The sequence below is a fragment of the Heterocephalus glaber genome, unplaced genomic scaffold (assembly GCF_053883595.1).
Source record: "Heterocephalus glaber isolate CG9 unplaced genomic scaffold, H.glaber_assembly_v1.0 deba00001444, whole genome shotgun sequence".
NCBI classification, from domain to species: Eukaryota; Metazoa; Chordata; class Mammalia; order Rodentia; family Bathyergidae; genus Heterocephalus; species Heterocephalus glaber.
The window spans coordinates 16,554,984-16,570,059 of NW_028258297.1; positions in this window are offsets into that span (position 1 = coordinate 16,554,984).

The window sequence follows — 15,076 nt, forward strand, 5'->3', positions numbered from 1 at the left end:
TGCACTCTCTTATGTTTCTTCATTGACTCCAAAAAGTCTTGTTTTATTCTTCTTTGCATTGTCTGGGACCTGCTGGATTGATTTCTCATGTTCCCTTACAATTTTGAAGCAATTTTTCTTTTCCTGGTCACTAATTGCAATCTTATCTTGTATATCTGAAATTCTGTCCTCACATTGGCTCGTTCTGCCACATAAACTTTCAATGAAGTTTTTAATCTGGAAATCTGTTTGCATCTGTTTTATGGATTCCATTTGTTTCCTATGTTGGGATTCCATCATGTTCTTCAGCTCCTTTTCTAGGTTTATCAATCACATCTTGCACTATGAGGACAATCTCTGCTGTTATCTGAGAAATTATTTCTGATTTTGTTTTTTCCAGATCCTCTTTTGTTGCCAGTTCAGGGAGTCTGGGTGGTTGAGTATTAGAGTGTTCTATCTCATTTCCTTTTGGGGTTGCTGTAGGTGATCTGGAAGTCTAGTTTTGAGACTTATTTACATGTCTTCTCATTTCGACAGTGGAGGGTTGCTGTTGGCACCTGCATGGCTCACCTCCTCTGCACTGGGAGTGGTGGTATGGCAGCCCAGAGGCCCTTATCTCTGTGCTGGGAACAGTGGAATGGTGGCCCAGAGACCCCTTCCTCTGCTCTGGGAGCGGTGGAACAGTGGCCCAGAACCCCCTGCCTCTGGGCTGGGAGAGATGGAATGGCAGCCCGGAGGCTTCTTCCTCTGGGCTGGGAGCGGTGGAACAGAAAAAGGAGTATTTTCCCTCCTCTGGCTTCCTTCAGAATTATTTCTCTTTGCTTTTCTATAGTTTGCACCTGATATTCCTAGGTATCATTTTATTTATTTATTTACTTGAGCATTTATCCGGCTTGGGGCTCTATGAGTTCCCTGGGTTGGTAGTTTGGTGTCAGACATTAAGTTGGAGAAATTCTGTCATTACTATGACAAATATTTTTCCTGTTCCTTACTTCTTTTCCTTCTAGTATTTCCATTATATATATATTATACATTTGTAGCTGTTGCACAGTTCTTGGATATTATTATCTGTCTTTTTGTCCTAGTTTTTTTTTTTTCTCTTTGTGTCTCAATTTTATGATTCTTTCCTCAGCCATGTCCAGGCTAACTATCAGCTCAAACCCATTCTTCCTTTTTATCATGATATTATGGTGTTTTAGCCTTTCTTGTGGCTCTTCCCTAGAATTTCCATCTCTCTTCGTACATTGACCCTCTCTTCTTATACTCCCTCTGCTTTATCCTTTATTTATATCAGCTTTCAATTTCTGGTCAGATAATTCCAACATCTCTGCCACATCTGGGTCTGATGCTGAAGCTTGCTTTGTCTTTTCAGTCTGAGTTTTCTGCTTTGTGTAATACTGTCTTGATAGCTGAACATAATGTATTGATAAATGACAACCATATGTCTTGTTAGGTATATCCTATAGATAGCCTGTGCCTCTGAGCTAAACTTCACAAATTCTTACAAGTTTTTTTCCCTGAAAAACACTGCAATAGGCTGGATAAAGTCTGCTGGAATTAGATGTTTCCTATTTGCTCATTTAGTGCTTGATGAATTACCAGTAGACTATCTGGTTAAATTGTTTCCCTGTGGACAGGACTTGTTAAGAAGAGCAGAATTCTCTGACATATTTCATAATGGTTCTATTTTTCCTCTACTGGTGGAAGCACTCGGGGACTTTTCTTAAATAATTACCCTGAGCAGCCAATACAGCTCCTGGAAGCAAAGCTCACAAAAGTTTTGGGGCTCGCTTATTTCCAGCCCCCCAAGCCTCACCCCTACACTTGTGTGTTGGAGATTAAATTTCAGACGCAAGTAGTGGAGACAACGTTCAAACCAGAGTACAAGAGCGAAGTGTCTCATTCACCCTTGTCCTTGGGCACCTACATGGCACAACAAGAAAATAAAAAGAAATTAAATATAAGGACTTGAAAGGGAATAAAATCCCCTGGAACTCTTCTTTTTGAAGATGATAGGAAACATCAAATTATCTGTAAATTCACCTTGCAAAATTGGACAGAGTTGTAATATTAATATACAAATTTAGTAAAGTCACCAGATGTGATATCAACACATGAAAGTTACTTTCATTTTATATTAAAAGTAATAAAACTCTTGAAATATAATTTGAAAAACAAAACTACTTACTATATCAACAAATATAATGAAATGTCAATAACAAAATATTTTATTTTTGTCTATAACAAAAATAAAATGTAAAAATCTTTTTTTAAAATGTAAAAATCTTTATGGAATAAATATACAAGCTACTGAAAAACAGTGAAGAAGACCTAAATTAATTAAAAGATGTGTTATATTTATGGATAGATTCAATAATTTAATATGTCATTGTTGCTAAAATTGATCTAAAAACCTATAGAGTTTTTTGTGTAATTTAATTTATAATTTATATGAAAAAGCAAAGAACCGAGAATTCCCACATTAACATAGTAATTTTTATGAGCATTTTTAAACTAGTAGTATATATAAGCATGTCTTTTTTTCAATAGCCTTACATCTTAATGCCAAATTCTCTGTATGTATACATGTGTATAGAGATGATTGTTCTTGTGGTATGTATTTTTAATGATATTGAAATGGCAGTTAAATTCAACAAACATGATGCGTACAAATGCCTTATCACTGAACTGACTTGAGGTAAAATGCTGTAACTGAATTTATTCCTGTGTAGGAAATAACTACTGTGCTGGATTACTCCATAGCTAAGTATAATAGTAATAGTGGCAATTGTAAGATGCAATTTGGTGTCAGTAATGTTAAAACATTAAAGAAGTGTATCTTAGAGTCAGTGAGATGCTTTTATCTTCCACTGTCGGGATGAAGAAAAGGCAGCTTGGAAGGAGGCTGAAGCACAAGTAAATGCTGCAATCACAGAGAATGAATGTGTTTTAATACCCTAAAACTGTTCTTTCTCCTCGGAAGAGTAAATCAGAGTGATAAGGAAAGAAAAGGATCTTGAACTAAAGGACTGAGTCAGAGATTGTTCCCTTGACAATTTGCTCCTATTCGTGTTAACCTGGGCTCCTTTAGACAGGTGCTTTGTACACTAGAGGGCTCTAACACTCAACAGGTCAAAGCCCGTTTTGTTTGTTTTACTATATTCTGTATTTAGCCTTTAATAGATTTACAGTTTTGTGAGGGAGATAAAGCATGTGTGAAAGTAAAAATAAAGGGAGAAATCAGACAACTTGGAAAATAGGACTTAATTATAAAAATTCAAGAATGGTGAATCCTTGCCTAGATCATCAGCTCATTTCTTTAAATTGGAAAAAAATGTAAACATCTCCCCATTGAAGTTACCAGGTCCCGTACCTCAGGGATCCTCCTGTTGGAAATTTGTAGGCAGGGTAAGAACAGATAGAGTCATTTCTTGCAAGTTCCCTTGAGGGGCAGCTGAGGTGGTTCTGGGGACAAGAGCGATTCCACATCACAAGTCCTCCTTTTATCCTCCTGTCCTCCCTTCAATCTTTCATTGTCATCCTCCTCAAGATATTCCACACCATGATGACTGGTGGTGACTTTGATATATAGTCTTAATCCTGTGGCTGGTATTATTATAGAAGTCACCCAACCCAGCTCCAGCGTAAATTCTGGGACATCTTTTGCTCTGAAAATAATTGTGGCTACTGATAGTCTTTATTAATACCATTGTGTGTATTTTCCAATATTGCCAAAATTGCAAGAGAATGTTCACAACCCATTGAATCAAGGGCGGGGGGGGAGCGGTTAAAAAAAGAAAAGGAAAAGAAAAAAGTAGCGGAACAGAAGAGTGGCAGTAAGCTGGCTTCCTTCCTTTACTGTCACACACATTGTCTTGGCCATATTTTCATCTTACTTCTGCTCGCTATTCCATCTGAAGTTATGAATCCATGTTCCAGGAGCCTGAAGCAAAAAAAAAAAAAATCTGCTTTCTCATTCTGTCTTTCCTTCTTAGCTTTGGTGGTAGAGAAGTAGCATTGTGAAGATTCATTTTATTTATTTATTTATTTTTAAACTTTAAAAGAGCTATCAAACTTAAAAGTTTACAGAAAGACTACTCCCACACAAACTTTAGTCAGGGCCATCAACCATTCATGATTTGCAGTGTTTGCTTATTTGTTTATTTCTCTAATTATTGTTGCTGAAACATTTGTAAATTGGAGGTAGTATAATTCTATACTCCCAAATCCTTCAAAGTATGCATCCTAACAATAAGGACATTTCCTACATAACCATAGTATGATGCTAAAGTCCAAAAATTAACACTAATTTATTATTATCTAATATACTCTCTGTAGTCAGATTTTACCAGTTATCCCAAGAATGCCCGTTAGAGTGATTTTTTTCCTGTCACTCGATCTAGGATCACACACTGCATTTAGCTGTCAAACTCTTAATCTCCTTTCATCTGGTTTTATTCCATATTCTTCATCTTTATCATTGATAGTTTTAGGAGTTCAAGTCACTCAAAGACTCTGAGTTTGAGTCTTTCTGATTTTTTCACATGATTACATTCCGTTCATTCCTTTTTTGGTGGAAATGATAAGTATTCTAAAAATATATCTGGAGGTATAAGATTCCCCTCCTCAGAGATTAAGCTACTGTTTATTCCCCAGAGTGCCCATTGTGAGTGCCCATTTCCCTAGAACCTCACCAACAGTGTGTGTTGTCAGAGTTTTGAATTTGCTATTAACTTGCTAGGTGAAAAATAGTATCTTGATGCAGTTTTTAAAAATAAACTTTGCTGAAGTAGAATCAGAAAACGATAAATAAACCCACTTAAGCACACAATGTTACGAATTTTTGTGAAACGTGGAAAATATAGAATATGTTCCTCACTCTAAAGTCAGTCTTCTTTCAGTAACTCCCCTCTGAATTCTGTGATCTTATATAACAGATTATATTTGTGTCCTCTAGAGTTTCTTATAAATGAAATAATAATGTACATACACATTAGTGTCTGCCTTCTGTTTCTCTAGATAATACTTTTGAGATTCACTTATGTTGCTGCATATAAGAGAAATTTATTTTTCTTATTTCTTATATTTTTTTATTATAGAACAACATCCCATTGTGTGAATATACCACAATTTGCTTATCCCTCATTTTACTGGTGTTATTTGTTTCTGATTTAGGGTTATTATGAATAGACCTTCTTTAAATGCCTATGAACGAGTCTTTGTGTTGACATTTGATTTTATTTATTTTAGGTAAATACAGAGAAGTAGAATTATCAGGTCATTTTGTAGATATATATCTAACTTGATAAGGACTTTCTAAATGCTTCCCAAAATAGATTTACCATTTTACATCCCTACCAGCAATATTTGACAGTTCCAGTTTCTTTTTTTTTTTTTTGGACCAGGGATCAAACTCAGGTCCTTGTGCTTGTGGGGCAGGCTGCGGAACCACTGAGCTAAATCCCTGGCACCAGTTCTAGTTTCTTTACATGGTCATTTCTTATGGACAATTTGTGAAATTTTAGAATTAGTGAGTGTATAAAGGTATCTCACTGTGGTTTTACTTTTCATGTTGCTATTAATTGATGATTTGAACAATTTTTAATGCAACACTTGTTTATATTTTATTGTGAAGTTTCTTTTCAAATGTCTTGCTAATTTATTTTTTTGGCTGCTTTCATTATAGGGTTTAAGAAGCACTTTGTCAGATATATGGATTGCATGTATTTTCTCCAAGTTTGTACTTTTCCTTTTATTTTCCTTACAGTATGTTCTGAAGGACATGGGCAGAAGTTTTAATTTTGATGAAATCTAACATACTTTTTTATGGTTGCGCATTTTGTGTGATATCTAAGAAAATATATCCTAAGGTTGTGAGGACTTTCTTATGTTTTCTTCTAAAATATTTATAGTTTTACCATAATGTATACGCATAGAAAAACGTCATGATGAAACTCCCCCCAAAAATACAAATGTTATTTGTCAATTAAAAACAAGAAAGAAGAATAAATTTTAAAATATTACTTTGGCCATTTTAAAAGGATATAGTTTTAGCATTACATTTAAGTTTACAATCCATTTTGAGAACCTCCAATAGCATGTCACCTTAGGACTCCCCCTCTCAGACACAGGAGCCTGGTTTCTCTGGCCCCCCAAGGTTAAGAAGTAGCTCCAGGAATAAATGCAGAACCCAGATTCCTCTAAAGGCTCCACCTCTTTGGAATTTTACTCCCTCAAGTCTTTATAGTTTCTATCACTCTCAGGCCTCTTGCTCAATGGTTTGTATAGTGTATCTGAATTTTCAAGTCATATATTTGGTATCTCTGTGAAGCACTCCACTTTACTAGAAGGGGGAAACTTTCTCTGACTGCTTGTGAGATTTTTTAAAGTAATCTAATTCTCAACAGATGCATCTATTTATACTTTTCTTTTTCTTATCTTGTGTGCAGTTGTAGCCCTTTTTAAACTGGAAGCTTGAGGTCTTCATTAAAAGTAAAAACAGTAATGCCCATTAGCTCTTCAAAATGCTTCTGGTCCATCTTCTTTCTTTTTTTCTGAAACTAAACTTTATAGGTTGGATCTTTTCATTGTATCTCATGTGTCTCTTATGTTCCTTTCTGTGTTTCCCATCCTTTTTTCCCCTATGATTCAGCTGAATCATTTCTGCCCACTCTTCTAGTTCATTACTTCTTTCTTGGCTTCTGTGTGATTTAATTTTAAATTATTCACCGAGGTTTAATTTCAATTTTTTATTTTTCAACTTCTAGAATTTCCAATTGGCCTTTTAATAAATAATGTATTTGCTGAATAATTTGTCTGTTGAATTCTCCCTTCACTCATGTAGTATCTTGATCTATTAATCATACAGACCGTGTCTGACAGGTTCAGTATCAAAGTTTCCTATACTTCTGATTCTTTTTTGCTTTTTCTCTGCTTTTTGGCTAATTTTTTGTATGCCAGTTAATTTTTAAAAAATTTTTATTCCTTAAGTTTACTGGTACATTTGAGGTATACGCTGTGATATTCATCATAGGGAATTTGTACCTGTACATGATATATCTTGGTTCTTATTTTTTCCCATTCCCTTTCCCTCCCTATGACCTCTCCACCTCTCCCTATTTACGTAAGCTTTGTTTCCTTCTTTTCCTTCTTTCTCATTTTTTTGTATGTCGGTTAATTGGATTGAGTGCTGAAAATTGTACATTAAACGTTATAGTGATAATTATTGTTAAACTCAGGGATTATAACATCTTCACGGGTACTTTATTTTGCTTTGATAGGAGGTTAGGGTACAGGTAAGTTTACCTTAAACCTTAAACACTGAGTTTATGAAGACTTCTGTTTCGGTGACTATTTTCTATTTCTTTGTGAATATCGACTTTAAGTCACCCTTACTCATGGAGTAAGAGACCTTTATCAAAAGCCCTTTCTCTTTGGAAAACCCTAACCTACAATTGTCTTTTCACTCTCCTGAAACTACAAACCTCTGCTCAGATTTTTGTCTTGGCTAGCTTTTAAAATTGCCCACAGCATTGAGGGAAAAGTTGACCCCCGATCCTTTGTTCATCTCTCATTACTTCTCTCTTCTTCTAGACTTTGGCCTCTAAAATTCTCACTGCTTTGTTAGTTTCTTACACCCTTAAATGCATTTTTAAAAAATTGGTCTTTTATCATTGCTTTCAGTAAGGAAATAGATCTAAGGCAACCTAATCATCCAATACCAAGAATAGAAACTACCAATAGTTTATATTTAATGCCACATGTAGCATTCAGTATTCACTAATTGTCCCACATCACACTAAATCAAGAGAAGAGCTTTGACAGTGTGGCAAGGACCTGGGGGCCAGCAGCTTGGTTGAGAGAATTTCCCTAGATCCTCCTCTATCACATCTGTGGCCTCAGAACAATCAATAGTACTGGTAGTCACAAACAGCAACCCAGCAGCAGGAAGTAGAATTGGGCTGCCCCAGGCAAACATGTAGTTGGTGGATATTGGGTGGCAGACAATTTGAATTAGTCATGAGTACTTGGGATCATACTGTGGAAACCCTCAGGAATGATCAGGAGGAGGATATTGGTGGTATCCTGGTATGATATCAGACAAGGGAAATGGTTTTAAAATTTTTAACTAGGGCTCTATTTGTAGCCATGGGTTAAATGGCCTCACAATAAAGGTTATAAATAAAACAGAACTTCTCTAATTTTAAATAAAATATATTCTTCATTTTGAATAGTTTTATTGCTCTAATTGTTGTGCCAATTCACTAAGCCCCTCAAAAATGACAGAAATAAACCAAGCATGGTGGACCACACCTATAATCTCAGCACTCTGTGAGCCTGAGGCAGGAGGATCACAAGTTGCAGCCCAACCTGGGTAACTGACCAATTTAGGGAGACCCTGTCTCAAAATAAAAAGGCCGAGGGTGTACCTGTGTGCAGAAGCCCTGGGTTCAATCCATAGTACTGAAAAACAGATGGAAATACACTATTTGTAGGAATTTCAAAAGGTTATGAGTTCTAACTTTATTATCAATGACTAAAAGTCTGTAACAGGGTTTCTGTATCTTCCAAAGAAATCACTCTCAATTGTATGGAAAACTTTTCCCCTTAGAAAAAAACAGCATTGTAGGGTCAGTGGTTAGAGCTTAAGAAAAAAAATAACTAAATAGGTTTAGTTGTACCTTTCCAACTAAATGCATTCTGAATAATCAAGCATTATAAGGATTATAAGGAGAACGGAGACAGAAGAAATTGCTTTTATTTACTAAATTTAGTTTTTCTCTCTGGGTTCCTGATATGGTACTGAGAACATTCCATCAATGATTTTGTCAAATGGCTGATAAAATCCCATGCTTTTCATAGGTGCCTCTTTCACGATTCATGACAGGAAAGTTTGCTTCTTTGATACTTTCCTGGATCCCGACTTCAGTTGGTGTTAGTGGTGCTTTTAGCAAACGTTGGGACCTCCCAACACATTGTACAATCAAGCTGATGCAACAAAGGAAGATCTACTTGATTGACAAACCTAATAGCCCCTCCCAATCCAATACCTATAATACATCTATTCATAGCCAACTCCTTGGTAGCTATGGACCAAAACATGTGTGAGACTCAAAGGAAGAAAAACAATCTTCCAAACTAATGAAACACCCACAGTCCAGGTATAAAATAGCTTCCAGAACTGAGCCTCATATGCATAGCTTGTGTCTCCGAACCAACCAATGAGGAACTAAAGCCCTGATATTCAAAGCTGGTGATGGTTTGTTCAATTTGCCTTTTGATATTGCCGCAGGCTGAGCCTGAAGATGCCCCTTAGCCTCCTCCCTGCTTCCTTTCTCCTCCACAGACTAGATAGTGAGATTGTAGACCCTGGATGGCACAGACCCAGGAGACAGTTACACTATGTATCCTTCCTTGTTCCTTTTCTGCGCATGCCCGGATCACGAGACAATCACACTCTGTTCAGCCTAGGCCACGTAACACTATTTTGCCCCACCTTCTCTTCCTGCTTGTCTGACACTGTAAATAAAGAGTGCGTGGGACTCCTGGTGGCCATTAGCTCACGACAAGCTATGGCTCCACCTGGTCCCAGCTTTGAAGCATAATCTTGATGTGTATCCTTATTTCTTGTAGTTTTTCAGTTTTCTTCATCTTCCACCGCTCTCCCTGGCTTTGGACCCTATGCCGTGTGGGTCGGGGCAGATATGATAAAATTTTGTGGTAGAAAGGAAAAGGCACATTGAAATGAGCATGTGGGTAGGGGAGAAAGTGCTAGGCACTGAAGGTGGAGAAAATAAAGGTATAGACAATGAGAGGAGAATCAAAAAAAATAATGACTCTAGCAAACAAGACACCCAAAATAGTTACATGATATTTCCAGTAGGTTTTATATCTATCAAATAACTACTATTTAAATTTCTAATTAAAAAGCATTCTAACAATTTGTAAAGATGAGTCATTGATCAGATAATTTCAGTAACAAGTTTTAAGCTCTCTATTGATCACACACAGTAAATCAAAAGAATGTTGCAATAACCTTTTGATGTTGGATTCTAAGTAAATATTTTAATTGGTATAAGATAAATCATACACATTTAAAGTATACAGCTGACTTGTACATACCTGTGAAACTGCCACAATGAACACAAAGAACACATCAGTCATATACAGATTTCTTGTGCCTGTTTTTGTTACTAACTTCTGCCAATCCCTACCAAGTTCCTACCCCTGGATTTCTACTAATCTGCTTTCTTTCATTATATGCAGGTTTGCACTTTTTAAATTTCATGTAAACAAAAATAAACCACACCTACCCTTTATCATCTGGCTTCTTTTTTTCACCCAGCAAAATTATTTTGAGGTTTGTCTATATAGTTGAATATTTCAGTTGTTTATTCCGTTTTGTTAGTAAATGGAATTCCATCGTGCTGATACATCCATACATTATTCTTTTGTTGATGGATACTTTTTCAGGAGTTAGTTATTATAAATCAAATGGCTATGTGCATTCATGTACAGGTCTTTGTGTGGAAGTTTGCTCCTCTTGAGTAAATACCTGAAACTGGAATGACTGGATCATGTGGCAGGGACATGCTTAACTTTTTAAGAAACTACCAGGCTGGTTTACAAAATGCAAATTTACCTTTCTATTGGCAGGGCTGAGAGGCCTAGTGCATCAAAACTTGTTATCGTCAATCTTTTTAATTTTAACCCATTCAATTTAGTCATTTTAGCTGTATACACATAGGAAATATGTGGTAGTGCAGATTGGATAAACTATCACTGCCTAATGTCCAAAGTCTTAAAGTCATAGGGAGTAAGTCTGTTCTCTATTACTCTGCCTTTGCTGGAAGCCTCTTTTAACTTAAACCATGGATGAGGAGACACTCTCCAATACTGCACTTTAATCATATCTATATCTGTTCAGCCAAGAATTTGCCCTCCTGGGTAAGACAATTTCATAGGATTAGAATTCTCTTGGAAAATTCTTTAATACCTGTGCTCCTTGCCCTGAGCCGATTTCTTTTCACTTCAAGAAACAATACACGGTTAGATTCTAGATGAGAAATATCCCTTGGATATAAAAAGTAGAGACCAGCTCTGCATCAGGAAAGCCTTCCTTGACTACCCAAATTAGACTAATCCCCTAGTTGTTTATGTTGCTCTGCCACGGTTTTGTCTTTTGCATTGTACTTATCACTACTTGCTATTTTCTTGCTAATTTCTCTACTTTTTAAAAACTATCTCTCTGAATTACCACTTTCTCCATGAAAGCATATGTCTTTCAGTCTTATCCAAGGTCAATAGCTGGAATAATATCTGGCCCATTCTAAGCACTCTTGAAAATATGTTGGAAGAGTATTTTCTGTCATGGAGCAACTTTTGTTCCAATACAAAGAGTTTCAAAAGAAAAATTAATGTATGAAAACAACTTGCATCATAATATTGTTCCACGTTCACCAATATCTTCACTCCATCTCGGTTAATGATGTCATTTGTTTGTGTCACCTGAGACACTTTCTTGAAATCTCCTTATCTGACTTCCAGTTATTGTTTGTGTTGCTTAACATTTCCTGTTTTGGGGTATTTTATCTTGACTTTCAACTCAGTGTAACACCTTCTTCTTTCAGCAAAACCATAAAAGAAAGAAAAATAACCTCTTTCCAAGAATTTATTATTTCTGTAAACAATCTCCACATTTTATATTTTGCTTTTTTTTTCTGCCTTTAAACCTCATATCCTGCTGCCACAGCCTGGAAATTTTTCCTTAACCATCCTGTACCTGAAATACTGCCCCATTTTCTTGGCTAACAGACCAATTAAAGGTAAGGTTTTGGGGGCTGGGGATTTAGCTCAGTGGTTTCATTGCCTGCTGCGCAAGCGCAAGGACCTGAGTTCAATCCCCGGTACCAAAAAAAAAAGCTAAGGTTTTTGCTTTTCCTTATTGACTGGGCCTGCCTCCACCTGCCCCTTTTGCTTCTTTTTATACACTCTCCTAGATAATTTCCCCAAAGTAAACTCGTAATGCGTTATTCTTCTGTTAGGAACTTTAATGACTTCCTACGGAGGGCTGCAAATGAATAGCCTGTGTTTCTAATTTAGATGAGAGATATATTTTGTTTGGCTTCCTGAGTTTTAAAACAAAATCTTTCAGCCCTTGTTAAATAACCAAAGGCTACCTTCCCTAGGAACTATTAGTGACCTATATTAATAGGAAGCCATTAAATATGATGTTAGCCATTGGTTTTTTGTGGTTTTATTTTGTTTAGGTTGCAATGCTGGAGAGGAGTGAGTGCGGGGCCTTGTGCATACTAGGCACGTGCTCTTCCCCGGAGCCATACCCTTGGCTCTTGCTGTTAGTGTGTTGTAGCTGGTGTTTATCAGATTGAAAAAGTTTGTTGAGTGTTTTTATCTTGAAGGAGAGTTTGGTCTTTCAAATGCTTCTCTGCATCTATTGAGATGGTTCTGTGATTTTTTCGTCATCGCTGACAAGACTGGGGATGGAACTCCAGTCACTGAACTACCTCTTCAATGCTTTTAATTTTTTGATTTTGAGGCAGGCTCTCACCATGTCGCCCTGGTGGCACTAAGAGTTGTGATCTTCCTGCCTCAGCTCCGTTCAGTGCCGGGATTACTGGGGCTTGTCACTGTGTCCAGCTTACCGTATTTATTTAAATAGTATACTACATTAACAAAATTTCAGGTGTTGAATTTGGTTCTTTGGTCATGAAGAATAATCCTTTATGTTGCTACGTTTGGTTTGGTAGTATTGCATTGAACATTTTTACTAAAGGATATTTGTATGTAGTTTTCTTGTAACTGTTGTCTGGTTTTTGTAATAGGGGAATCCAGTCTCATAGAATGAGTTGGAAAGGGTTCCTTTCCCTTATACTTTTTGGAAGAGTTTTGGAAGGATTGTTGTCAGTTTTTCAAATATTTTGCCAAGCATACCATTGAATCTGGAATTTTATTTGTGAAAAAACAAAATTATCACAAATTCAGTCTATTCACTTATAGTGTATTTTATTCCCCTTCTTGAGACAAGTTTTGGTAGTGTGTTTCTCTCTAGGAATTACTTCATTTCAATTACCTAACTGAATTACCTAACTGGATAGAATATAATTGGGTTTTGTTTGTTTGTTTGGTTGGGTTCTTTTGGTACCAGGGATCAAACTCTGGTCCTTGAGCTTGTGCAGCAGGCGGTGAAACCACTGAGCTAAATCCCCAGCCCTAGAATAGGATTGTTAATATATCACTTGTAACATTTTTTCTTTCCTTAAAGTGGTAATGTCTCCTTTCCCTCAACCCCACTTTGTCTGTTAGTTCAGCTAAAAGTTTGACAGCTTTATTCTAAGAGCCAACTTTTGGTTTAAGCTTTTTTCTATATTGCCTTTGTACTCTCTATTTAATCAATTTCTAGTTATTATGTTTCCTTCTGCTTCTTTTAGGTTTAGTTTGATGTTTGTTTTTTTCCCCCAGTTCTTTAAAGGGGAAATTTAGTCTACTGATTTAAAATATATCTTATTTTATCAATATATATTTACAGCTACAAATTTCTCTGTAAGCATTGCTTTAACTGGATCTCTTAAGCTTTGTTATGTCATTCTTAGATTTTTTTACTTTTCATTTTTATTTATCTCAAATGCTTTATTATTTCCCTTTAATTTCTTTGGCCTAATACTTATTGAGGACCGTGTTGTGTAAAGTCCACGAATGTGTTAATTTCCCAAACTTCTTAGTGCTATTGATTTCTAGCTCAATTCCACTGCAGTGAGAGAACATATAAGGAACGATGAAAATATATGATAAATGTTAAATTAAAACATATTATTACAGTAAAAAATATATTGCCATGAACCCCCTCAAAATACTCCTACCTTCACACAAGTGTATCCCATTGTTTTTGCCACTTTCTGAAGCAGTTCCTCAGGTCTTCTTTCCTGAATGTCTTTATAAGGAGTGATTAAAAAAAATATGGTGAATTCTGATGCTGAGTGCCACTGAATAGAAAGGCAGGCTCGTAAAAACATCACAGTGAGTCTTCATTTACCTAAGTTACTGGATCTGGCACCATATAAACGTTGGCTCTTCTCCAATGTCAAAATGACCAGGAAGGGTAAACTTTTTTTTTTTTTGGTACCAGGGATTGAACTCAGGACCTTGCACTTGCAAGGCAGGCGGCAGAACCACTGAGCTAAATCCCCAGCCCAATTTAATTTTCTTAATGACTAGTAATGTTGAATGCCATTTCAGTGTTTTCACATTTCACTTTTTTTAAAACTGATCTTTTAATTTTTTAACATTAATTAGTAGGGGGCTCTTTAAAGAATCTGAAAACGAGCACAGTATATAATATGTGTATTATAATATCTTCTGGAAACGTGTGGTTTTCTTTATAATGGTGACTTTTAATCAAAAGAGGTTCTTAATTTAATGAAGTCCATTATAATCTTTAAGTGATTAGCAGTTTTGCATAGCTTTTTAAGAAATCTTTGCCTTCCTAAAGATTCTAAAGATATTCTATGTTTTCTTCTAGAAGATTTTTATTTTTAAAATAATTCCTTATGATTCATCTTGAATTTTTCTCTGTATGTAATGTCAGGTAGGATCTTTTTTTTACTCCCCTAGGGCTCCAATTAAATGAGTACCATTCATTTTAAAAATTCCTTTTCTCACTGAATTTTATCTTTGTAATTAATCAAGTAACCATGTACATGTGGGTCATTTTCTCTAGTCTCTTACTCTGTTCTATTCTGTTCTGTTCTATTCTATTCTATTCTATTCATCTGTATGTGTGCCCTTGAGCTCAGTTACAGTACATTAATTCCTGCTGCTCTGTGGTTAATCTTGAAATCTGATATAAGCATACAGAACTTTTTTCTTCAAGATGTTTTGGCTATCATGGGGTCTTTAATTGTCAGTTTACGTGCACACACACACGTGCGTATACACACAAACAGATGCATGTACATAAGAGCATATCTGTTGGAATTTTTAGCAAACTTATTAAATTCATAAATCAATAGGAGAATTTTTATATTTTAATAATATTGAGTCATATAGTGCATGGAAATATTCTATGTCTGTGTTTATTTAA